The sequence below is a fragment of the Podarcis tiliguerta genome, assembly GCF_965153285.1.
Source record: "Podarcis tiliguerta genome assembly, chromosome: 3".
Classification (NCBI taxonomy): domain Eukaryota; kingdom Metazoa; phylum Chordata; class Lepidosauria; order Squamata; family Lacertidae; genus Podarcis; species Podarcis tiliguerta.
In genome coordinates this window covers 74,592,760-74,611,083 of record NC_139536.1, presented here as the reverse complement: position 1 = coordinate 74,611,083, position 18,324 = coordinate 74,592,760, and the positions used below count along the sequence as shown (strand labels likewise).

Sequence of the window (18,324 nt, the reverse complement as noted above, 5' to 3'; positions counted from 1 at the left end):
TGATGGGAGTTTCAAACACTGCCTGCGAGGTAGGTTTGGCTGAAGGAGAGTAATTGGCCCAAGGTCACCCAACAGACTTCATGTCTGCCAGTACCTAGTCTAGAACTCTAACCACTGCACCACCACTGTTTAGCTGAGACTGACAGGTTGCCCAATAAGCTTCATGGTTGAGTCAGGTCCTAGTCCACACCTGCTCAATGAGACTTATTTTTGAGGAGGCATATATAGGATGAAAACATACGCAAATGCCCACGAGGCGAGTTGCAAATAAATAAATAAATAAATAAATAAATGTATAGTACCATATTGTGTAAGTGAGCCTTTTTCCCCAACAGCACCATGGTCCTGATCTGAAGGACCATTCCCCCTCAACTGCAATTAATATGAATAGGATTCTTTCTATGCTGTTTTCTATCATTAAAGCAATAGACTCACTAAAGTGGAGAGTCCAGCAGCATGCCCACCCCTAATACAGATTGGGTTCTCCTAACACAGATTGGCGTGCCTGGCGTGCTCTGGTCCATGGGGTCACGAAGAGTCGGACACGACTGAACGACTAAACAACAACAACAACAACACAGATTGTACACAGGGCTGGCAGTCTAAGACTTTCAGCTGCCAAAGGCAGTTTCCTGTAGAGAAGTTGACTGGATTGACAGCTGATTCTTCAGCCCTAGTGAAAAGAGTGTCCTCCCCTGTACCTGATGGCAGCAGGCTAGTTTAGGGCTGCAGGTAAGGCCATGGGACACACATTGCTTTGTCCATCGATGGGAAGGAATGGTTTGGGGCGGGGCTCAAGGTGAATAGCACCTCAGCACCTGCTACCTGAGACGACATCATTCTGCCCGTTCAAACGGTTATGGCCGTTTTGTACAGAGCCATGATCCTATGCATGTTTGCTCAGAAGTAAGCCCCACACTCATTCAGTAGTTAAGTGTGCAAAGCACAGCATCCCTGATCAGTGATCTGAATAGGCAGCTAAACCCTTGCTATATACCGGTGGTTTATATATGCAGAGAATTTCATTATGAGTAGTTGGGCTGTGGCCAGAGACATTATTTCCAAGGTTGCTGCGCTTAACTGAATTCCCAGAAAACACAATGACTTCCGATATCACTTCATATGCAATAGGCTGCTGTTGTACTAACATATAGCCTTGAGCATCTAACTGCCATTGAGGCAGCTGAGTGCTACACACTCATTTCTTATTCTCCAGCCAACTTCCCTCTTGCCGCTGGAGGTTTCCCACGTGGACCGTTCCTCAAAGAGAACAGTTACTTTCTTTATAGATGCATGGTTATATAACTTGGCCTTGGAATCTGCCGGAGGCCATCTGTCCCATGTGAATAGACTGACACAACAACTTATCAAAAATGACCAGCTTTCTGCTTATGTTTTACAGGCAACAAGCCAGCTATATTCTGGCATTTACCACCATAGCTTCATAAGAATACATTCAAATGCTGTAGTTTTATTCCTCTTTTACTTTAAAGGCTAGTTATATTATGCCCCATTGTGGAGATTTCAAGTGTCACATATCTTAGAAAGGATCGTAATCAACTGCTTATTATTATTTAAGGAGAGACTGGGCTGCCATCTGTCAGGGATGTTTGTTGCTGGTTCCTGCATTGTAGATCCCATGTCAGGACTGTAGTCTTTAGGAAGATGTGCTGTATATACTCTTAGCTCTCAGACTCCTCAACACATATTTTTATTTCATCCCCCCCCCCCCATCATTTCATTCTTGTGTTAGGAAATCATTGATCTGCAACTGCATTCAGGATCCATGGTAATCAGTGGAATGTTCTCTGATGAGACCAGAATGATTAATCCATCATTCCAAGTATGCTTACATGCCACAGGGACTTTCAGATCATTCCTTGTGCAGATGAACCAGCTGGGTCGCAATGAAAGAAGCTATAGCTTAATTGTAGAGTTCATGCTTTGCATACAAAAAACCCTAGGTACAAGTCCAAGTTTAAGCCAGTTAAAAGGGCTCTTGTTAGCAGGGGTGCAAAAGATTATTATTATTATTATTATTATTATTATTATTATTGATTGATTGATTTAATTTGTATACTGCCCTTTATCCAAAGATTACAGGGCGGTTCACAAAAATCAAAATGAGAACATGCAGTACATAATAAAACTAGAATGAAAATAAATCAATAACCCTCTTCCCACAAATATTAAAAAGCCATAGAATGTTAATCAGTTAAAGGCCTAGTTATACAGAGAAACATTTTTGCTTGGGAACCTCAAAAACGTCTGCCAATCAGGATAGAGAGATGAATGGCTTGGCATTATATAGGCAGCAGGATCATATGAATATATATGTGTGTGTTCACAATTAGAGCTATACTTCAAGAGACTACATAAGACTAACTAGCGGTTTGAAAGCACATCAAAGTACAAGGAGATAAATAGGTACCACTCCGGCAGGAAGGTAAATGGCGTTTCCGTGCACTGCTCTGCTTCACCAGAAGCGGCTTAGTCATGCTGGCCACAGACCCGGAAGCTGTACGCTGGCTCCCTCGGCCAATAAAGCAAGATGAGCGCTGCAACCCCAGAGTCATCCGTGACTGGACCTAACAGTCAAGGGTCCCTTTACCTTTAACAGAGAAAGAGGGGGGAATCCCAAAAGGATAGGGGCCTATAACTCAATGGCAGAACACATGTTCTGTATGCAAGTAGCCCCAAATTTAGTATCAAATATCTCCAGTTAAAAGAATGTGATCTTCCAGAGGTAAGTCCCATGAGTTCACTGCCACATAAGTGTGCACAGAACTGCTGCCTAAGTGAGTAAAACAGAACAGTATATTGTTGCAGGAAAAAAGTCTACTCAGGCAAATGGTTTCATTGCTGAACAGACACTGATTTCTCAAAAGATACAGGAAATTCACAGAATGATTCCCTGAGGACTTCATTTCACAGGTAGATCAGAACTGCTGAAACTGATGTGCAATCCAAGCTCACAACTAACTCTCTGTTGACTTCACAGCTGATAGGACTTTAATGGTGTGCTGTTCATCTCAGCATGGAACTCAGCCTGTCACTGCAGATATGTCGACGGAGTAGAAATTTCAGGAATGAATATTTTTGTATCAGAAGACTTCAAATGCATTTATGTAGTAGCACATCAATGATTCAGGGTGCAAATAAAACAGCACACTTTGTAGATGTGCAGGAGAATCAGCTTTGAGTCTAAACACATGCGCAGAGCAGCAGAGGACAGTGCTCCCTTGACCTCCATATGGTTGCACCACTCTTGTTTACCAAAAGGCAGAGGGGGAGGGGCAAGGCGGTTGAAAGATTGGCGCAGTGCAAATGTACTGGTTTGGCTCTGCCAGTGCATTTGCACGGTGCTGCCCTCACCACTGCCTTGCCCCTCCTCTTCTACATCTTGGTAAGCAGCAGCACTGTGATTGACTGGAGACCAGCTGAGTGCTGCCACCATGCCACCCGCTAGTGGCAGAGAGTCCACCAATGGTCAAAGGTTTCCCCATTAAGGCAAAAAGCAGCCACAGTCTGGCTGTGGTTTCATTTATTGAAATGAACATATAAACGTATAGAATATTATCAGCTTTCACAATAGCAACTCATGCTGTCCCATTACTACAGCTGCTAAGGTAAAGGTAAAGGACCCCTGACAGTTAAGTCTAGTCGCAGGCGACTCTGGGGTTGCGGCGCTCATTTCATTTTACAGGCCGAAGGAGCCAGCATTTGTCTGCAGACAGTTTTTCTGGGTCATGTGGCCAACATGGCTAAGCCACTTCTGGTGCAACAGAACACCAAAACCAGAGCAGTGCATGGAAACACCGTTTACCTTCTGGCTGGAGCGGTACCTATTTATCTACTTGCACTTTTGGGCATGCTAGCACTGGTATAAAGCAATTGTGGCATAAAATCTGTCAGTCCCAATGTTACTTTTATGCATGGCTCTTAAAGCAATTATTTTAATAGTGCTCACTACCTGGTATCTATCTATTCATTTGCCTCAGATGCATTTTTAATAGTTCTGATCCATCTCTAAATAATGTATTATTAATTCATTTAGGAAATAAAATCTGCATATCATACATCCAGACAGATATTGTTATTTTTATCAATCACATTTTCCTACTCAGATCTGTTTTTAATTACTTATTCTAATATAACCAATGGTACAGAAAGGAGCACACCAACTCTGTAATGAAAAATACACAAATACAGCTGTTTCTGAAAACCAAAATGAACTTCACATTTTGTATTATTCATTTGCTGTTTCTAGAGCTGCAAGCTTTAACTGACTAGGTGATGTAATTCATTAAGTGCCATTTTAAGCACAAAATAGACAATGGTGCTAGCAACAACAACAAAAACCCTCTGGGACTACTGACATTGCAGTAGAGGGGTCATGTTGATGTACAATTTCCCACCTCCTGAACTAGATTCAATCTGAAAGAAACTCTTTTCTGTTTGTATCCACAGCTTGAGGGTGAAACTGCTTTGGCTCTTATCCTTATGGAAAGAACCATAGCTATCTGAAGCCGAGAGCTCTTAAATGAAATAAATGTCAACACTGTCTTATCTTTTGGCTCTTCCAAATTCTCATAGACCCCATACATGTTTACTTTTAAAAGCTATTTAGTGTGCTACTTTCCCCAAATATTTCCAAATTACTGTTAATTGAAACATGGCCAGGGTAGCTTCTATAAGATCGCTATTGACAGCACCTGCCAGCAGGTTTTTAAATATAAAAGACTTGACAGAAAAGGAGAAAGGGATGAGGTTGTAACAAGCAAACTCAGGTTGCAATCCTATCCTACATACCTGGGCGTAAGCCTCATTGAATTCAAAAGGATTTACTTCTGGTGTGTAGGCATGGCTAGGATTGTGCTGTCAGTCACCATTTATTAAAGTCACAGAGTTCTAGCAATGACCTTCCTGAGTGGGAACAGTTCAGGAAGAGGAGGAACCAAATGAAGTAGGGAATGTTCTTTTCCAGATAAACAGGTGCTGAAACTCACCACGAGCACCTCCTTTGTTCTCTTAGAAAGGCAATGGCGCCCACCTGAGAGGTGATGGAACTGAGTTCCAGTGAGTTCCCCCTGAAAAAAGCCCTGTGAGTAGTATTTTAAATGGTACATGGAGCAGGCTCTGTTTCAATCTGTCCCTCTATTGTAACCAGATGGAATGGCTACTATTAGTGAAGAGCAGAGGAAAGGAGGAGTTAAATGGATTATTATGTATTAGTCTTAATTCTTAGTCACAAATAGTATCTTAGTCACAAATTCTCTTGCACATCTAGGCTGCACAGTTATTGATTGCCTCAAATTCAATGTGGAAATCAACTGAAATTTATTCTAACAAAATTTATAAACAACTGAATAGAAGGCAACAACCTCTAAGTAGTTTACATAAATAAGAGAATTTCCTACACCTAACAAAACCCAGTGTACATTGTTGCACAGCGAATATAAAAAAATCATAGCATGGGATAACACAAGGCTCATAATTATTGTGGCTTACCAGATTTATTTCACACAAGCAGAGGGTTTTCAAACAACCCTCAAACTAATACTAGCGACATGCCTTTTAGCTCTTTAGATACATAGTCAAAACATTACATGATTGATTTGTTTCATTCCCTAAATTAGTTGCCGATTAATACAATAAAAGAGCTAACAATCAAAATTACTTCAAAGCAAAAATAATTGTTTCAAACATCATACAAAGAGTTACCATTTTGAAAGACAGATTTTGAAACAAAATACAGCATTCTGAAAATTGCAACAATTTTATATTCCCATATTGTAAGTGATAACTAATGTATTTGTTTGTGTGATGTATTTGGCGCGGCAGTGAGCCAAATATTTTAGTTTATTTGCTCTACAGCTTGTTGACCTTGCTTATAGCAGATGTTAGGTTTGTATCTCTGATTCTAGCCATTCTTTCATCAGGAAGCCAAGGTTTGCTATTTTAAAATGTATCCCAAGCATTCCTTGTTCAAGGTCACAGAGTATAAACAGCTATTCTACTCACCTTAAGTTTTTGTTCTGTAACAGGATTCATACCTTGCTAGTGAAGTGATGTAATTGAACTTGATTTTGTCTCAGCAGGTTGTTCCTGGTACATAAATATTTCTGTGTGTCTAATTCTCACCTGCAAAAACTCCTTAGCTGGGAGACAGCTATACAGGGGAGCCTACTGTCCATTGTTACCAGAAGCTTATGGCCAGGCATAGGCAAACTAGGCCCTCCAGATGTTTTGGGACTACAACTCCCATCATTCCTAGCTAACAGGACCAGTGGTCAGGGATGATGGGAGTTGTAGTCCGAAAACATCTGGAGGGCCAAATTTGCCTATGCCTGCTTATGGCTTTCTAAATACAAGGGTACATTCTAGAGACTCCTCACGCAGGGCAGGATCTGCCATAAGGTGTGTGTCTGGACACACACATTTTGTATCCATGGGCAAGGGTGTGCATGCAATATCCACTCCTATGTTGCTCTGTGCACTCAGTCCCTGGCCATGGAAAATATCTGTAGAGGACATCTCCTCATGTTCATCTGAATGCAGACAGAACCCTTGGTGTGATTGGAGACACAGATAAAGCATGACCCTCCAATTGAACAAAGTGTTCTACTGGTGTTCAAGCAAACAGGAGAAGCCCCCTGCAGACCTTCTCTGCTCAACGGTGGGAATGCCCCAAAATCCAACTATTCTGGACAACAGCCATACCAGAAATATGTAAAATAACTAAGGAAGTACAGTGGTACCTCGGGTTATAGACGCTTCAGGTTACAGGCTCCCCTAACCCAGAAATAGTACCTCGGATTAAGAAGTTTGCTTCAGGATGAGAACAGAAATCACATGGCGGCTGCGGGAGGCCCCATTAGCTAAAGTGGTGCTTCAGGTTAAGAATAGTTTCAGGTTAAGAACGGACCTCCGGAATGAATTAAGTTCTTAACCCGAGGTACCACTGTATTAGAAATCGCCCCAGAATTGGCTCTACTAAACATCTTCCAAGACGATAATGCCCACTTACATCACAAAGAACTCATAACCCACCTACTTTCAGCAACCGGAAACATCATAACCAGACACTGGAGAGACCTGTCAGGAGTAAGCATGGACCAGTGGTAATAGTATGGGAAACATAACCAATAAACTGAAACTGACACGGGGACAAACAGATGAAGATGCCTTCACCCTGGTATGGCTCCCCTTCATCACATACACAGCCCAAGAAGACAATGACAAGAATTCGCCAAAAGCATATGAATCAATATGAGTAACCTAATTCAAAGCACCCACCCACCCCACTCACTCATGAAAACAAAGTTCACCACAGCCAATCACAAACAAGCAACCTCACCCTAGGCCAACCCCAAATTCTCTCACCACCAAAGGAACACAAGCAAATAGCAAAGAGAACCTACACAAACGACGCTGACACAAAACCCCACACATACATTAAGTAAAATAGAAACATCGCCACCCAACCCCACCCACCATGGCTCCCTCCACCTCTTCCCCCCTTTTCTTCCTAATGTAACACTAATGTTGCAACAAATGAAACTGAACTGTAGAAAATGTAACTTGAAAAAAGAGACATTGCACATACTTTTGTAAACCAATAAATCTTTAATAAAAAATACTTTAAAAAAATAAATTACAGGAAAGCCAAGGATTTGGAGGGGCAGTGGCAGGAGACATAAAATGTGCAATAACATTGGGTGGGTCTTGTGTATGTCTGGCTAACAATGTGAAGCAAAAGAGGCAAAGGCAATCCTTTCAGGAGGTTGGCTGCTATTTTTTGAAACAGTGATTCCTACTCATTGGTTTAAGTGGTATCAAGTTTCGTATTAAATAAAACATATTCAGAACTGGAGGATCAGCAAAAGCTGTAAATTATTAAGGAGTCATGCTATCACATAACCAGTATGTCTCACTGAAGGCTCCTGTGTTTTTGTTTTTGTTTTTTTCAAATAATATTTATTATTTTCAGTAGATAAACATAGTAAAAAAAAGAAAAGACAAAAAAAAAATAAAAGATAAAGATAAAAAAGAAAAAAGATACATACAATATATTATCACTTAATAAATTAAAAAGTACCATCCATCTTCATAAACATAGTTTGTGTTTGTGCATATGAAGTTCTGTCTGTATTAGTTCATCCATGATGGTCTCTATTCACAACCAAATTAATCTGTGGTTACTTTTCACAAAAGAAAGAAATGGCTGTATGAACTAGCTCCTACACACACACACACACACACACACACACACACACAGACCCTGATGTTGCTATGTATTTGTTATTTCTTATCCATCTTAAAAAGACTTCTATTGTTTTTCTAATTTGTTGGTTTCTTGATTCTTCACAATCAATACTACAAAAAACAAGAAGCAGAATTGCCCTCCTCCCCCATATCAAAAATAATCGTGATTGTCTTCCTCTTCCCCAGATGCTCACTCTTATTTTGGTTTACTTGGTATAAAAACAAACAGCGCTCAACTTCCAGAGCTCTTAAAAGAGGAAGTAGCAGTTTGAAAGTTGTGAATTCTAGTGATGACAGGCTGTGAAACAGTTCATGAAAATGCAAATTTTGGACTGCAATCCTGAACACAGCCTAGGGCGGGGAAGGGGAATCTTTGGCCCTCCATATGTTACTGTGGGTTAAACCACAGAGCCTAGGACTTGCCGGTCAGAAGGTCAGCGGTTTGAATCCCCGTGATGGGATGAGCTCCTGTTGTTTGGTGCCAGCTCCTGCCAACCTAGCAGTTCAAAAGCACGTTAAAGTGCAAGTAGATAAATAGGTACCGCTCCGGCGGGAAGGTAAATGGCGTTTCCGTGCGCTGCTCTGGTTCACCAGAAGGGGCTTAGTCATGCTGGCCACATGACCCGGAAGCTGTACACCAGCTCCCTCAGCCAATAAAGCGAGATGAGTGCCGCAATCCCAGAGACGGTCACGACTGGACCTAATGGTCAGGGGTCCCTTTACCTTTACCTATGTTGCTGGGCTATAACTCCCATCATCCCTGACTTCTGGCCATATTGGCTGGAGTTGATGGACATTAGAGTCTAGCAACTTCCAGAGAACCATGAGTTAACCCTCTGGTGTACTGAACTGTGTTCTTATGGAGAACAATGGTAAGAGCAATGCTATTCAGGCAGATATGCTGGGGTATCTCCTGTGCATGTTAAGTTATGTCCTAACTGCTCCTGGCCAGGCGGTTTCATGTGTGTGTGCAGGAGCACAAAATATCAGCCTTCATTTTGTGCCTTCCCATTGACTCATACAGAGTGAATTATAAATACACAGGCATTTGGGGTGGTGTAAGTTACTCTGTGGCCAATGAACTCTGACCAGTAAATGAAAATAGTTAGAATATTGTATAGCGAAATTGGAGGATTGTTTATCCTTCTTCCTGCCCCAATACACTCACTCCTCGTCCTCTCTTTTCCCTTTATACTTGATGTAACTCACACTAGCAGGGCTTTTTGTCACCCCAGAGTAAGCAGAGATGTATGCTGGGGTAAGTAATTTACACTGGCTTAAGGCTATTTCAGTTTTGGATAGGGGAGGCATGCTACATTCTAACTTTTCCAGATGGTGCACTGCACCATTAATATTGTTCTTCAGAGGTGTGAGTAGGAAGTAATTAATAGAGGACAGAGAGAATTTAACTGTGAGCCCAACAAAGTGCCATCTGTCTTTTTAGCTCTGAGTTTACAATCTTTACTTATTTAAGAGGTGATAGCAAACACATTTATTGATTTGCAATATGTTTTCCTTTTATAGCAGTGTCAGTTGTGTCAGACCTTGAAGCAGATGCTAGCCACATGACAGCTATTTTCTCTCTCTCCCATGCTGGTTAACAGATCATCATCATTTGGCATGATGTTCACAACTAGTGTAGGTGATTGCAGGTGGCTTTTGAAACTGCTACTGAAGGTTTGTCCACCTTTTTTTATCCCAGGAAGAAGTACTGACAATTTGATTGCGTCCTATCACCATGCATCTTACTGTATAGCCACACATTCTTCCAGAGGTAAAATGCTAGCCAGACAGCTGATAATTACTCATTGCTACAGCTGCAGATATTAACTGATGGGATTAACCAACTGAAGCTTTAAATGCACACCTGTTAATCAAACATTTTTCTATTCCTGAAGAAGAGATTCCTTTTAGGATGTCTGCTCCCCACCAATCCATTTAAGTTTGAGCTCTGTCGAACCCTTTTTATTCTCCATGCCCTGCCAATTAACAGTAAGATTGACATGGGAGAGGCAGCACCTCACTTTGCTTACTAGATAGCAGGGGTACCACAAAAAACAAAACAAAACAAAAAATTTAAAAAAAGATTGGTAATGTGAGGCAACTCACTTGGAATACATTTTTCTCACTGCTACTAAATTTCCTCTGCAGTGTGCAGATGAAGATGGGAGATGTTTTATCAATCAACACAAGGCCACTGGATTGCCATGTGCCCAATGTGAATACTAAAGTAGGCTACAAGCTACCTTGAAGTTCAAAGGGTGACATAATCATAAACAGAAAATGCAAATAAATCCTCTTCCCTTTACATTCTCCTTTTGCAGTACTGCCCAGTGACTTTGTACATGGTCTAAGGCAATTAAATCTTTTGCTTCATTTCTCTTCTTCTCGTGAACATTTCCAGTGTTCTCTTGGGCTTATTATTCTAGCTAAACTCATTCTGAATCCCTTACTGGTCAGCTTTGTCAAGAGATGAATCTGATAATATTCAGCACCTTAACTTTATTCTTTGTGAGCAGCATGAGTTATGAGAGCAGGTGAACTTTAAAAGGTAAAGGTAAAGGGACCCCTGACCATTAGGTCCAGTCGTGACCGACTCTGGGGTTGCGGCACTCATCTCGCTTTATTGGCTGAGGGAGCTGGCATTTGTCTGCAGACAGCTTCCGGGTCATGTGGCCAGCATGACTAAGCTACTTCTGGTGAACCAGAGCAGCACACGGAAACGCCGTTTACATTCCCGCTGGAGCGGTACCTATTTATCTACTTGCACTTTTGATGTGCTTTCGAACTGCTAGGTTGGCAAGAGCAAGGACCGAGCAACGGGAGCTCACCCCGTCATGGGGATTCAAACCGCAGACCTTCTGATCGGCAAGTCCTAGGCTCTGTACTTTAACCCACAGCGCCACCCGGTCAACTTTGCCTAGGTTATAATTAAGTCATCCCCAAGCACGTCTCAAAATTGATAGGATTCCATTAATACTGGAGATAAAGTACAGGATCAAAATGGTACTGTTTTGTCCTCTTCAGTTGGCAACACTGCATGCAGTGCCTGATATGGCAACTTTACAGAGGAAAATTGTGGCGCTTGATCTTTGGTTCTACATTGCACCCTATCACTTTTGGGGGCAGTAACAAGGTTTTCCACCTACTCCATCAGTGATATTCCAGAGCAAATTGGATCAAAGCAACACACACACACACACACGTGAGTTGCATACTTAAATCTACTCACTTTGCAACAACTAATGGGTTCTAACGGGCGGCATAAGAGTAAGCAATTTGAAAAGTCACTTGCTGCCAAATAGTGACAGTGAGGGTCACTTGGAAGCTATAACTCCAGCACACGGGTTTGAAGGGGGAGCCCTCTTCCCTTGGGACAAAACATCTTGAGCCCACAGAGGGGTATGGAAGTCTGCGTTGGACTCAGGGGTGCCAACTTGAATAAAACATTGGGGAGGGGCCATGATGCGGCGCGCGCACCGCACTTGAATGGCAATGCCCATCAACTTGGAGGGGGCCCCCCTCAAATATTTTGGGTGGCCCGAAGACCCCTCGGCCCCTAGGTATGGGTTCCTAGGGTCGGATCCGTTGGAAAGGCCCGTGAGCTGTGTGGGGCTCCAGGCTGCCCTGATCCCCGTCCAAAGCGCCTGCAGCTACGCTTTAGCGACGGCGCTGAACACGGGGCCGCCTCCTTTTCCGCCCCAGGAGCTCAGGCTCCGCCTCCTCCTCCGGCAGGTGTGTTGCTCGGCGTCCTCCGGCTTCGCCGCCCGCTCACAATGCGTGGCCGCCGCCGCCGCTGCTTCTGCGCACTGGCAAGGAGGAGACCCGGCTGGAAGGAGAAGGGGAGGCGGGGAAGGCAAGGCAAGGAGAGCGTGGGAGAAAGAGTGGCGCCTCCTCCTCCTCCTGCTGCTCCTCCTGCCGCCGCCGCCGCGTACCAGCGAGTGGAGCGCAGTCGAGGTCGTCCCGCTGCCAGAAGAAGTGCGCCTTCGCTGGGCGCCTCTCTCCCTCGGGCGCCGCCGCCGCCGCCGCGGCTCCTTCTCAGAGCAGCCCGGGGACAAAGCGGGACGCGGCGTCTCCTTGAGAGGTGAGCGCGCGCGGGAAGCCCGGCGGGATTAGGACGCGGCGCTCGCTCGCTCGCTCGGGCAGCTGAACCACCGGCTCATGGACCTTCAAAGGGGGGGGGGGTGAGGGGTCCCCTTACAAATATATGCATAATGTTCTGCTGGTGACGTTGGTCGGAAGGGCACGGGGCGGAGGGGACGGCGGGCCCTGCTTAGCAAGAGGCGGCAGCAGCTGCAGCAGCAGCGCCTCAGCCGGGCTAATTGCCCCAGTGCCGCAGGCAAAAAAAAAAAAAAGTCCACTTGAGTTCTGCGGCTCGTGAAGCGGAGCTTTCTGGGCTGCCCCTCAGCCAATAACGAAGGGGGTTCTCTCCCCCCCCCACCCGCCCCGTCTGCGCTGCCCGGTTGCCAGGGCAACCCCAAACAGCGCCTTAGAGAGGCCGGCGCCACTGCTGCAGCACTCGCGTGCGGTTTCAAGTTGACTCGCAGGCGGCTCGGTTTCTGCGGAGCCTGTTGGGGAGCGCGGGCTCGGGGGAAGGACGGCGCCACGGAGGGAACGGGCCGGGGTGGAGGTGGGGAGGCGGGAAGAAGAGTTACGCTGGAGCAAATGTGTTTGGGATGCCAGTGTTGCTTTTCCTGTTGGTTTTGTGCCATGCAAAAGGAGGGGGGGGGGGGTTGGCAGGTGCTGCTTGTCCTGTTGAGCAGGAGGTGAGGAAATGCCGCCGTTTTCCATTCTGCACGACTACTGAAGGCGCAAAGGCCGCCTCTTAGCGTTCGCTCCCTGCCTGTAAGAAGACAAGGCTGCATAATAGCGGGGAGCAGAATTGCTTCAGGGGAGGGGTTCAATCCACAAGTGGTTTACCACGGTTCTTTCGTTTCTCTGCAACCCTTTAGATGAGGGAGGTGCTGTCTGACTACAACTCCCATCATCAGGGGCCCTTGGCTGTGCTGCCTGAGGGTGATGGGAGTCCCAGTGAAGAACATCTGGACAGGTTCCCCTATCACCGTTTCAGATTATTCTCCTGCTTTTGGGGAGTGTGTGCTCTGTACTTTCCAATCTTCAGGTTGCTTAACAGGAAAATGGACAAAATTGTTAGGTGATTTATGAACCTGTGCATTTCAATACCTTTCAGTGCATAAATGGCCAGGTGATGCTGTTCATCGTTGTGTGGTGGACAAAGCTTATTTTTATGAATTTCTATTAAATAAAAAATATTTAATTTTTTTAAAAAAATTAATTTCTGTCTTTCATAGAGCCATTAAAGGACACAGCAGACCTGCTGGAAAATGTGCCAACCCTATATGAACTATACTTCTACTTGAGTTTCTTTTTGTGATTACTTAAAAACTGTGCAGGACTGAATTTAATGTTTTCTATAGTTATACGTCACTTGGTCATTTGAAACTAGGCTGTTACCTTGCTATTATTTTAGCGTCTGAGCAAAGTTTAAATTGTTACCAAGGTGGTTTTCAAAAAGGTTACTTGGTGTGTAAAAGATCTCATTTAATCTTTTTAAGATTATATATTTCAGTGCAAATAATACCCAATGTTACTGGCATTGAAATATATAATATTAATCCTTGCAGTACAATTATATGCCTATTTATTTGGTAATAAGTCCCATTGTGTTCAGTAGAAGTTATATGTTAGTAAGGGTGTTTAGAATAGCAGCCTTAGGTTTTTAAGTAGGTAGCATTTAAGATCCCAAGGGGAAAAGTTGCTATGAGAGTGTGCTGTGCTAATTGTTTAGCCTTCTGCTGCTACCCAATCTCCATAAAGCTGATTTTGTTCTCTTTCAGTGAAATCAGGTGGCACTGACGACTTATATCTCCTTGTTGTCATAGGGGTCCCTAAGGACCCAGAGTACCAGCAGTTAATTATGAGAATTCTGACAAATATTATTTATATTTTATGATGACACTGATTAAAAATGTAATGTAATTTAATTTTATTATTGTTCAAGGGAATTAAGTGTGGAAAACCTAGTGCATCCATTTTGCCGAGGCAGAAACCTGGAATGAAGTTAGCCTAAAGTGACTTCCCCCCCCCCATCAAAAATATATGCATGAGTAGTTCATTGCATGCACAGATCACCAGCCAGCCCTTAATCAGCTGACCCACTTTTTGAATTGAGGGGTGTTTGAAATATGGGTCAACTCAGTATGAGCTGCCTAACTGTCTGGACAAAAGGTAAATCTTTCAGAATAGACTCCTGCCTAAAACGTTCCGTTTCAATTCTGATTCTTCTGTCAGGTCAAAATGGTGGTGTAAATCAACTCCCAGGCTTGGACTAGGTAGTTAAGATAGTAAACACACACACACATAGAGAGAGAGTGAGAGACAGAGACAGAGACAGACAGACAAGCATTGAACTAGCCAGTTTGCGAACATAAGAACAGCCTGCTGAATCAGACCAGTGGCCTATCTAGTCCAGCATCCTTTTCACACAGTGGCCAACCAGATGCCTGTGGGTAGCACACAAGGAGGACCTGAGCACAACAGCCCTCTCACCTCCCGCGGTTGCCAGCGACTGGTGTTCAGATGCGTATTGCCTCTGACAGTGAAGGCAGATCATGGCCACTTGGGCTAGTAGCTGCTGATAGCCTTATTCTCCACAAATTTGTCTAATTCTCTTTTTTAAGCCAACCATGTTGATGGCTATCACTGCTTATTGTAGGAGTGATTTCCATAGGTTAACTGTGCTGTGTGAAGGAGTACTATACAGAGGTACCTCTGGATGCGAATGGGATCCATTCTGGAGCCCCATTTGCATCCAGAAACAAACATAACCTGCGTCCGCATGTCTGCGTGTACACGGGGTGTGATTCGGTGATTCCACGCATGTGTGTGATGTCATTTTGAGTGTCTGTGCATGCATGAGCGGCAAAACCCAGCAGTAACGTGCTCCATTACTTCCGGGTCGCCGTGGAGTGCAACCATAAAATATTCATCCTGAAGCTACTTCAACCCGAGGTATGACTGTACTGAATTGAAAGCTGAGCCTCATATCGGCCGTGGTTAGTTGCATGGATACTAAAAGCTGACACTTTAATTTTACAGATGCCCAAGGTAATTACTGAACTAGAATTAAGTGGCGCTGTGGGTAAAACCTCAGCGCCTAGGACTTGCTGATCGCATGGTCGGTGGTTCGAATCCCCGCGGCGGGGTGAGCTCCCGTAGTTCGGTCCCAGCTCCTGCCCACCTAGCAGTTCGAAAGCACTCTTAAGTGCAAGTAGATAAATAGGGACCGCTTTCTAGCGGGAAGGTAAACGGCGTTTCCGTGTGCTGCTCTGGTGCCGGTTCGCCGGAGCAGCGTCATCACGCTGGCCACGTGACCCGGAAGTGTCTGCGGACAGCGCTGGCTCCCGGCCTCTAGAGTGAGATGAGCGCACAACCCTAGAGTCGTACGGGCAGGGGTACCTTTACCTAAGTAAATACCCTGTCCGTCCGTCCCCCGCCAACTGTCAACTTGCTTTGTTCCGCCTGTGACAGTTCCTGGGGAAGACATTAAGAATATGGTTGCCTTATGTCCTCTTTTTCCAGGACACATCCTTTTTTTCATGGCTAGAGTCATCATGGCGATCCATAGTTATAAGTAGAAGTTGACAAATGCGTCCTCTTTTTTGATCTTCACAATATGGCAACCCTAATTAAGAATTAAGGTGTTAAGAATGTCATTCTTTTAGCGGATGCTTTGCTTTCCCATGGTCCCGTATAACAATTATTGCCCAGTATATACTGGATATAAACTAACCTCCGCGTAAGCTTTATGTAAGCAAATTAGAATGAATGCTCAATAAATAGGCCATCTGAATGGGCCCTAAGTTTCTCTCCTGGGTATGGAGAGAAAATCAACAACCTGCCTCTGTAGTTCTCTCCTGAAAGTTGCCTGTTTAGGACATGTTTTACCCTTTTCTAGGAATATTTTAAATTTATCAATTACAAAGATTTCTCATTGGAGGAGAATCCCTGCGATTAGAAGGATGGCTTTGGTCTGTGTAGGGAACAGGATCCAATTTGAATCTGTTTAGCACTCAGTAAATCAAAAGGCACAAGGTGGAACAGAAGTTTCTAGTTCAGCGCCTTCAGGGAATGACTCATCAGGACAGTGCCTTTTTCTAGGGCTGCTCAAGGGTACGCGATACTGACACCTTTCCCTCTCCAAATGTTTAAAGTGTGGCACTTACTGTAACAACTTCATGGTGAGTACCGGCACTATTTTTTTCTAAAAAGAAAAGCAACCGCACTGCACCAGGAAGAACTGTAGTTGCTGCCAACCTGCATTCCAGTCCAACCATGGCTAGGCAACCCAGAAGGTGTTTGGTATCTAAAGCTGATGAGGCTCCACCTGCAAGACTCCCCTTGTTCATGTTCCAGCATGGGTCATCCACCAGAGTTTCGGTTTCCAAACCAGGCCAAATTGGTTGCATCCAGATATACCTTGAGTTGAGACACTGCTACATGCTCTCATTATAACCTGTTTCTGACCTGTCACTGAAGGCTCCTCTAGCCATCAATAATATCTCCCCCCACCCCACCCAGTTCAAAATATCAAATAAAGTACATGTTCTGTTACATAAACATGGACATTTTTCAAATCACATAGAGGGAGAAAGTGGGATGCATGTCTGATTTTTAATAGTGAAAGAGGCACACAGTGCCAAACCCTTTCCTACCCACAGCCCACTCCACTATAGACCTTTCCAATGCCCCCCCCCCAGCAGAATTCCCAATACCAGACATTAACTTGACTGGCCGAAAGAGAACTTGGAGAGGGGTCACTATTGCTAGCTCTCCAATGCTCAGCTTGCTCTGAACCCTGCTCACCTCTTCTGTTCTCTCACACCAATCCAAATACTAATCATCGCTGTCCGATTGGGATGGAAAGAAGACCCACACAGATAGAGAAGGCCCAACATAAAGGTCCAAGCAAACATTGCAGCCACAGGGCTCATTTTGTTCAGCAAGTGAGCATGGAGGGGAGTCTGGCAATCACCCTAACATTGCTGTGAGGCATCCATTGGCAACGCATTGATGGCTCCAGAGTTAAAAGAATCAGGTAGCTAGTGACAGAGAAGATTTTCCTCTGCCAGAGATCCAGGGGAGCTGCTGCCAGACAGAACAGACAATAAATAGTGGCCGAGGTAGCCAAATAGTCTGACATGGAATAAGGCAGATTCCTGTAAATGAAGTCAGGTGATACTTGCTTCTTCTCAGGGGTTATTTACTTAGTTCTGTATAGTTCAAAACACTGTACGCAGAAGTACATTTCCCAACCACTTTCCAGGCAACTGCTGTGTTCTCTCTGTTGAGCAGTGGCACCTTGGAGTTGTGGTTGTGGTGGTTCTTGCTGTGATTTGATAACTCTGAATAAGTATCACATGAATAGGGGGAAGTCATACTCCTGTTCTGTCCACACCGGCACAGGAAGATCACTTCCTAATTTTTCATGTAGCCTAGTATTTATTTACTTTGACTGACACTGGCTCTTCAGGATCTCAGACAGAGGTATTTCCCATTACCTGCTACATTTTGAGGTGGAGATATTAAGCAACCTCTCTATTTTTGACAATAAGATGAATTAGAGCAGCTATGTAAGTGCTGTTGACCCCCCCCCCTTACTCTGCTCTGTGTCCTTTGCCTCCTTTTTTCTTCTCTGTGCCCTGCTTCCATCTGCGGACAGGCAGCTCCCATAGTAGTGCACTGTCTTCCATACAGGATTGCTAACATTACTTGGCCTGCCATATTTTTTAATGGTCTCCCTCTGGTTCCCTTTAACAGTACCTAGACATGCAAAAATGTAACACACAATGCTTTTCTTGCCATGAAGCTAAGGGGCTAGGAAAAAGGCTTCGCCTGCTAAGCATATGTGTTCAGGTATCATTAAATGTACAGGAGCAAGATTTGTTGTTGTTTTAAAAAGTGGGGAGAAAGTAGCAGTCCTCTGTATGTGGTGTAATTTAAGTGGAAATTCTAATGATTATTTGATTAGTTTTC

General features: G+C 44.2%; 1 protein-coding gene across 2 annotated transcripts in view; it reads left to right on the top strand.

Moving 5' to 3' along the window:
- Positions 1-11,995: 11,995 nt before the first annotated feature.
- The window catches only part of KLHL32 (kelch like family member 32), a 67,779-nt gene continuing 61,450 nt past the window's right edge, over positions 11,996-18,324 (top strand). Inside the window, exon 1 of one of the 2 annotated variants that reach the window (XM_083433508.1) lies at positions 11,996-12,352. The gene's annotated coding sequence lies outside the window, so the exon portion shown is untranslated. The remainder of the gene's footprint in view (positions 12,353-18,324) is intronic. The other variant, XM_083433509.1, reaches the window with a different exon arrangement.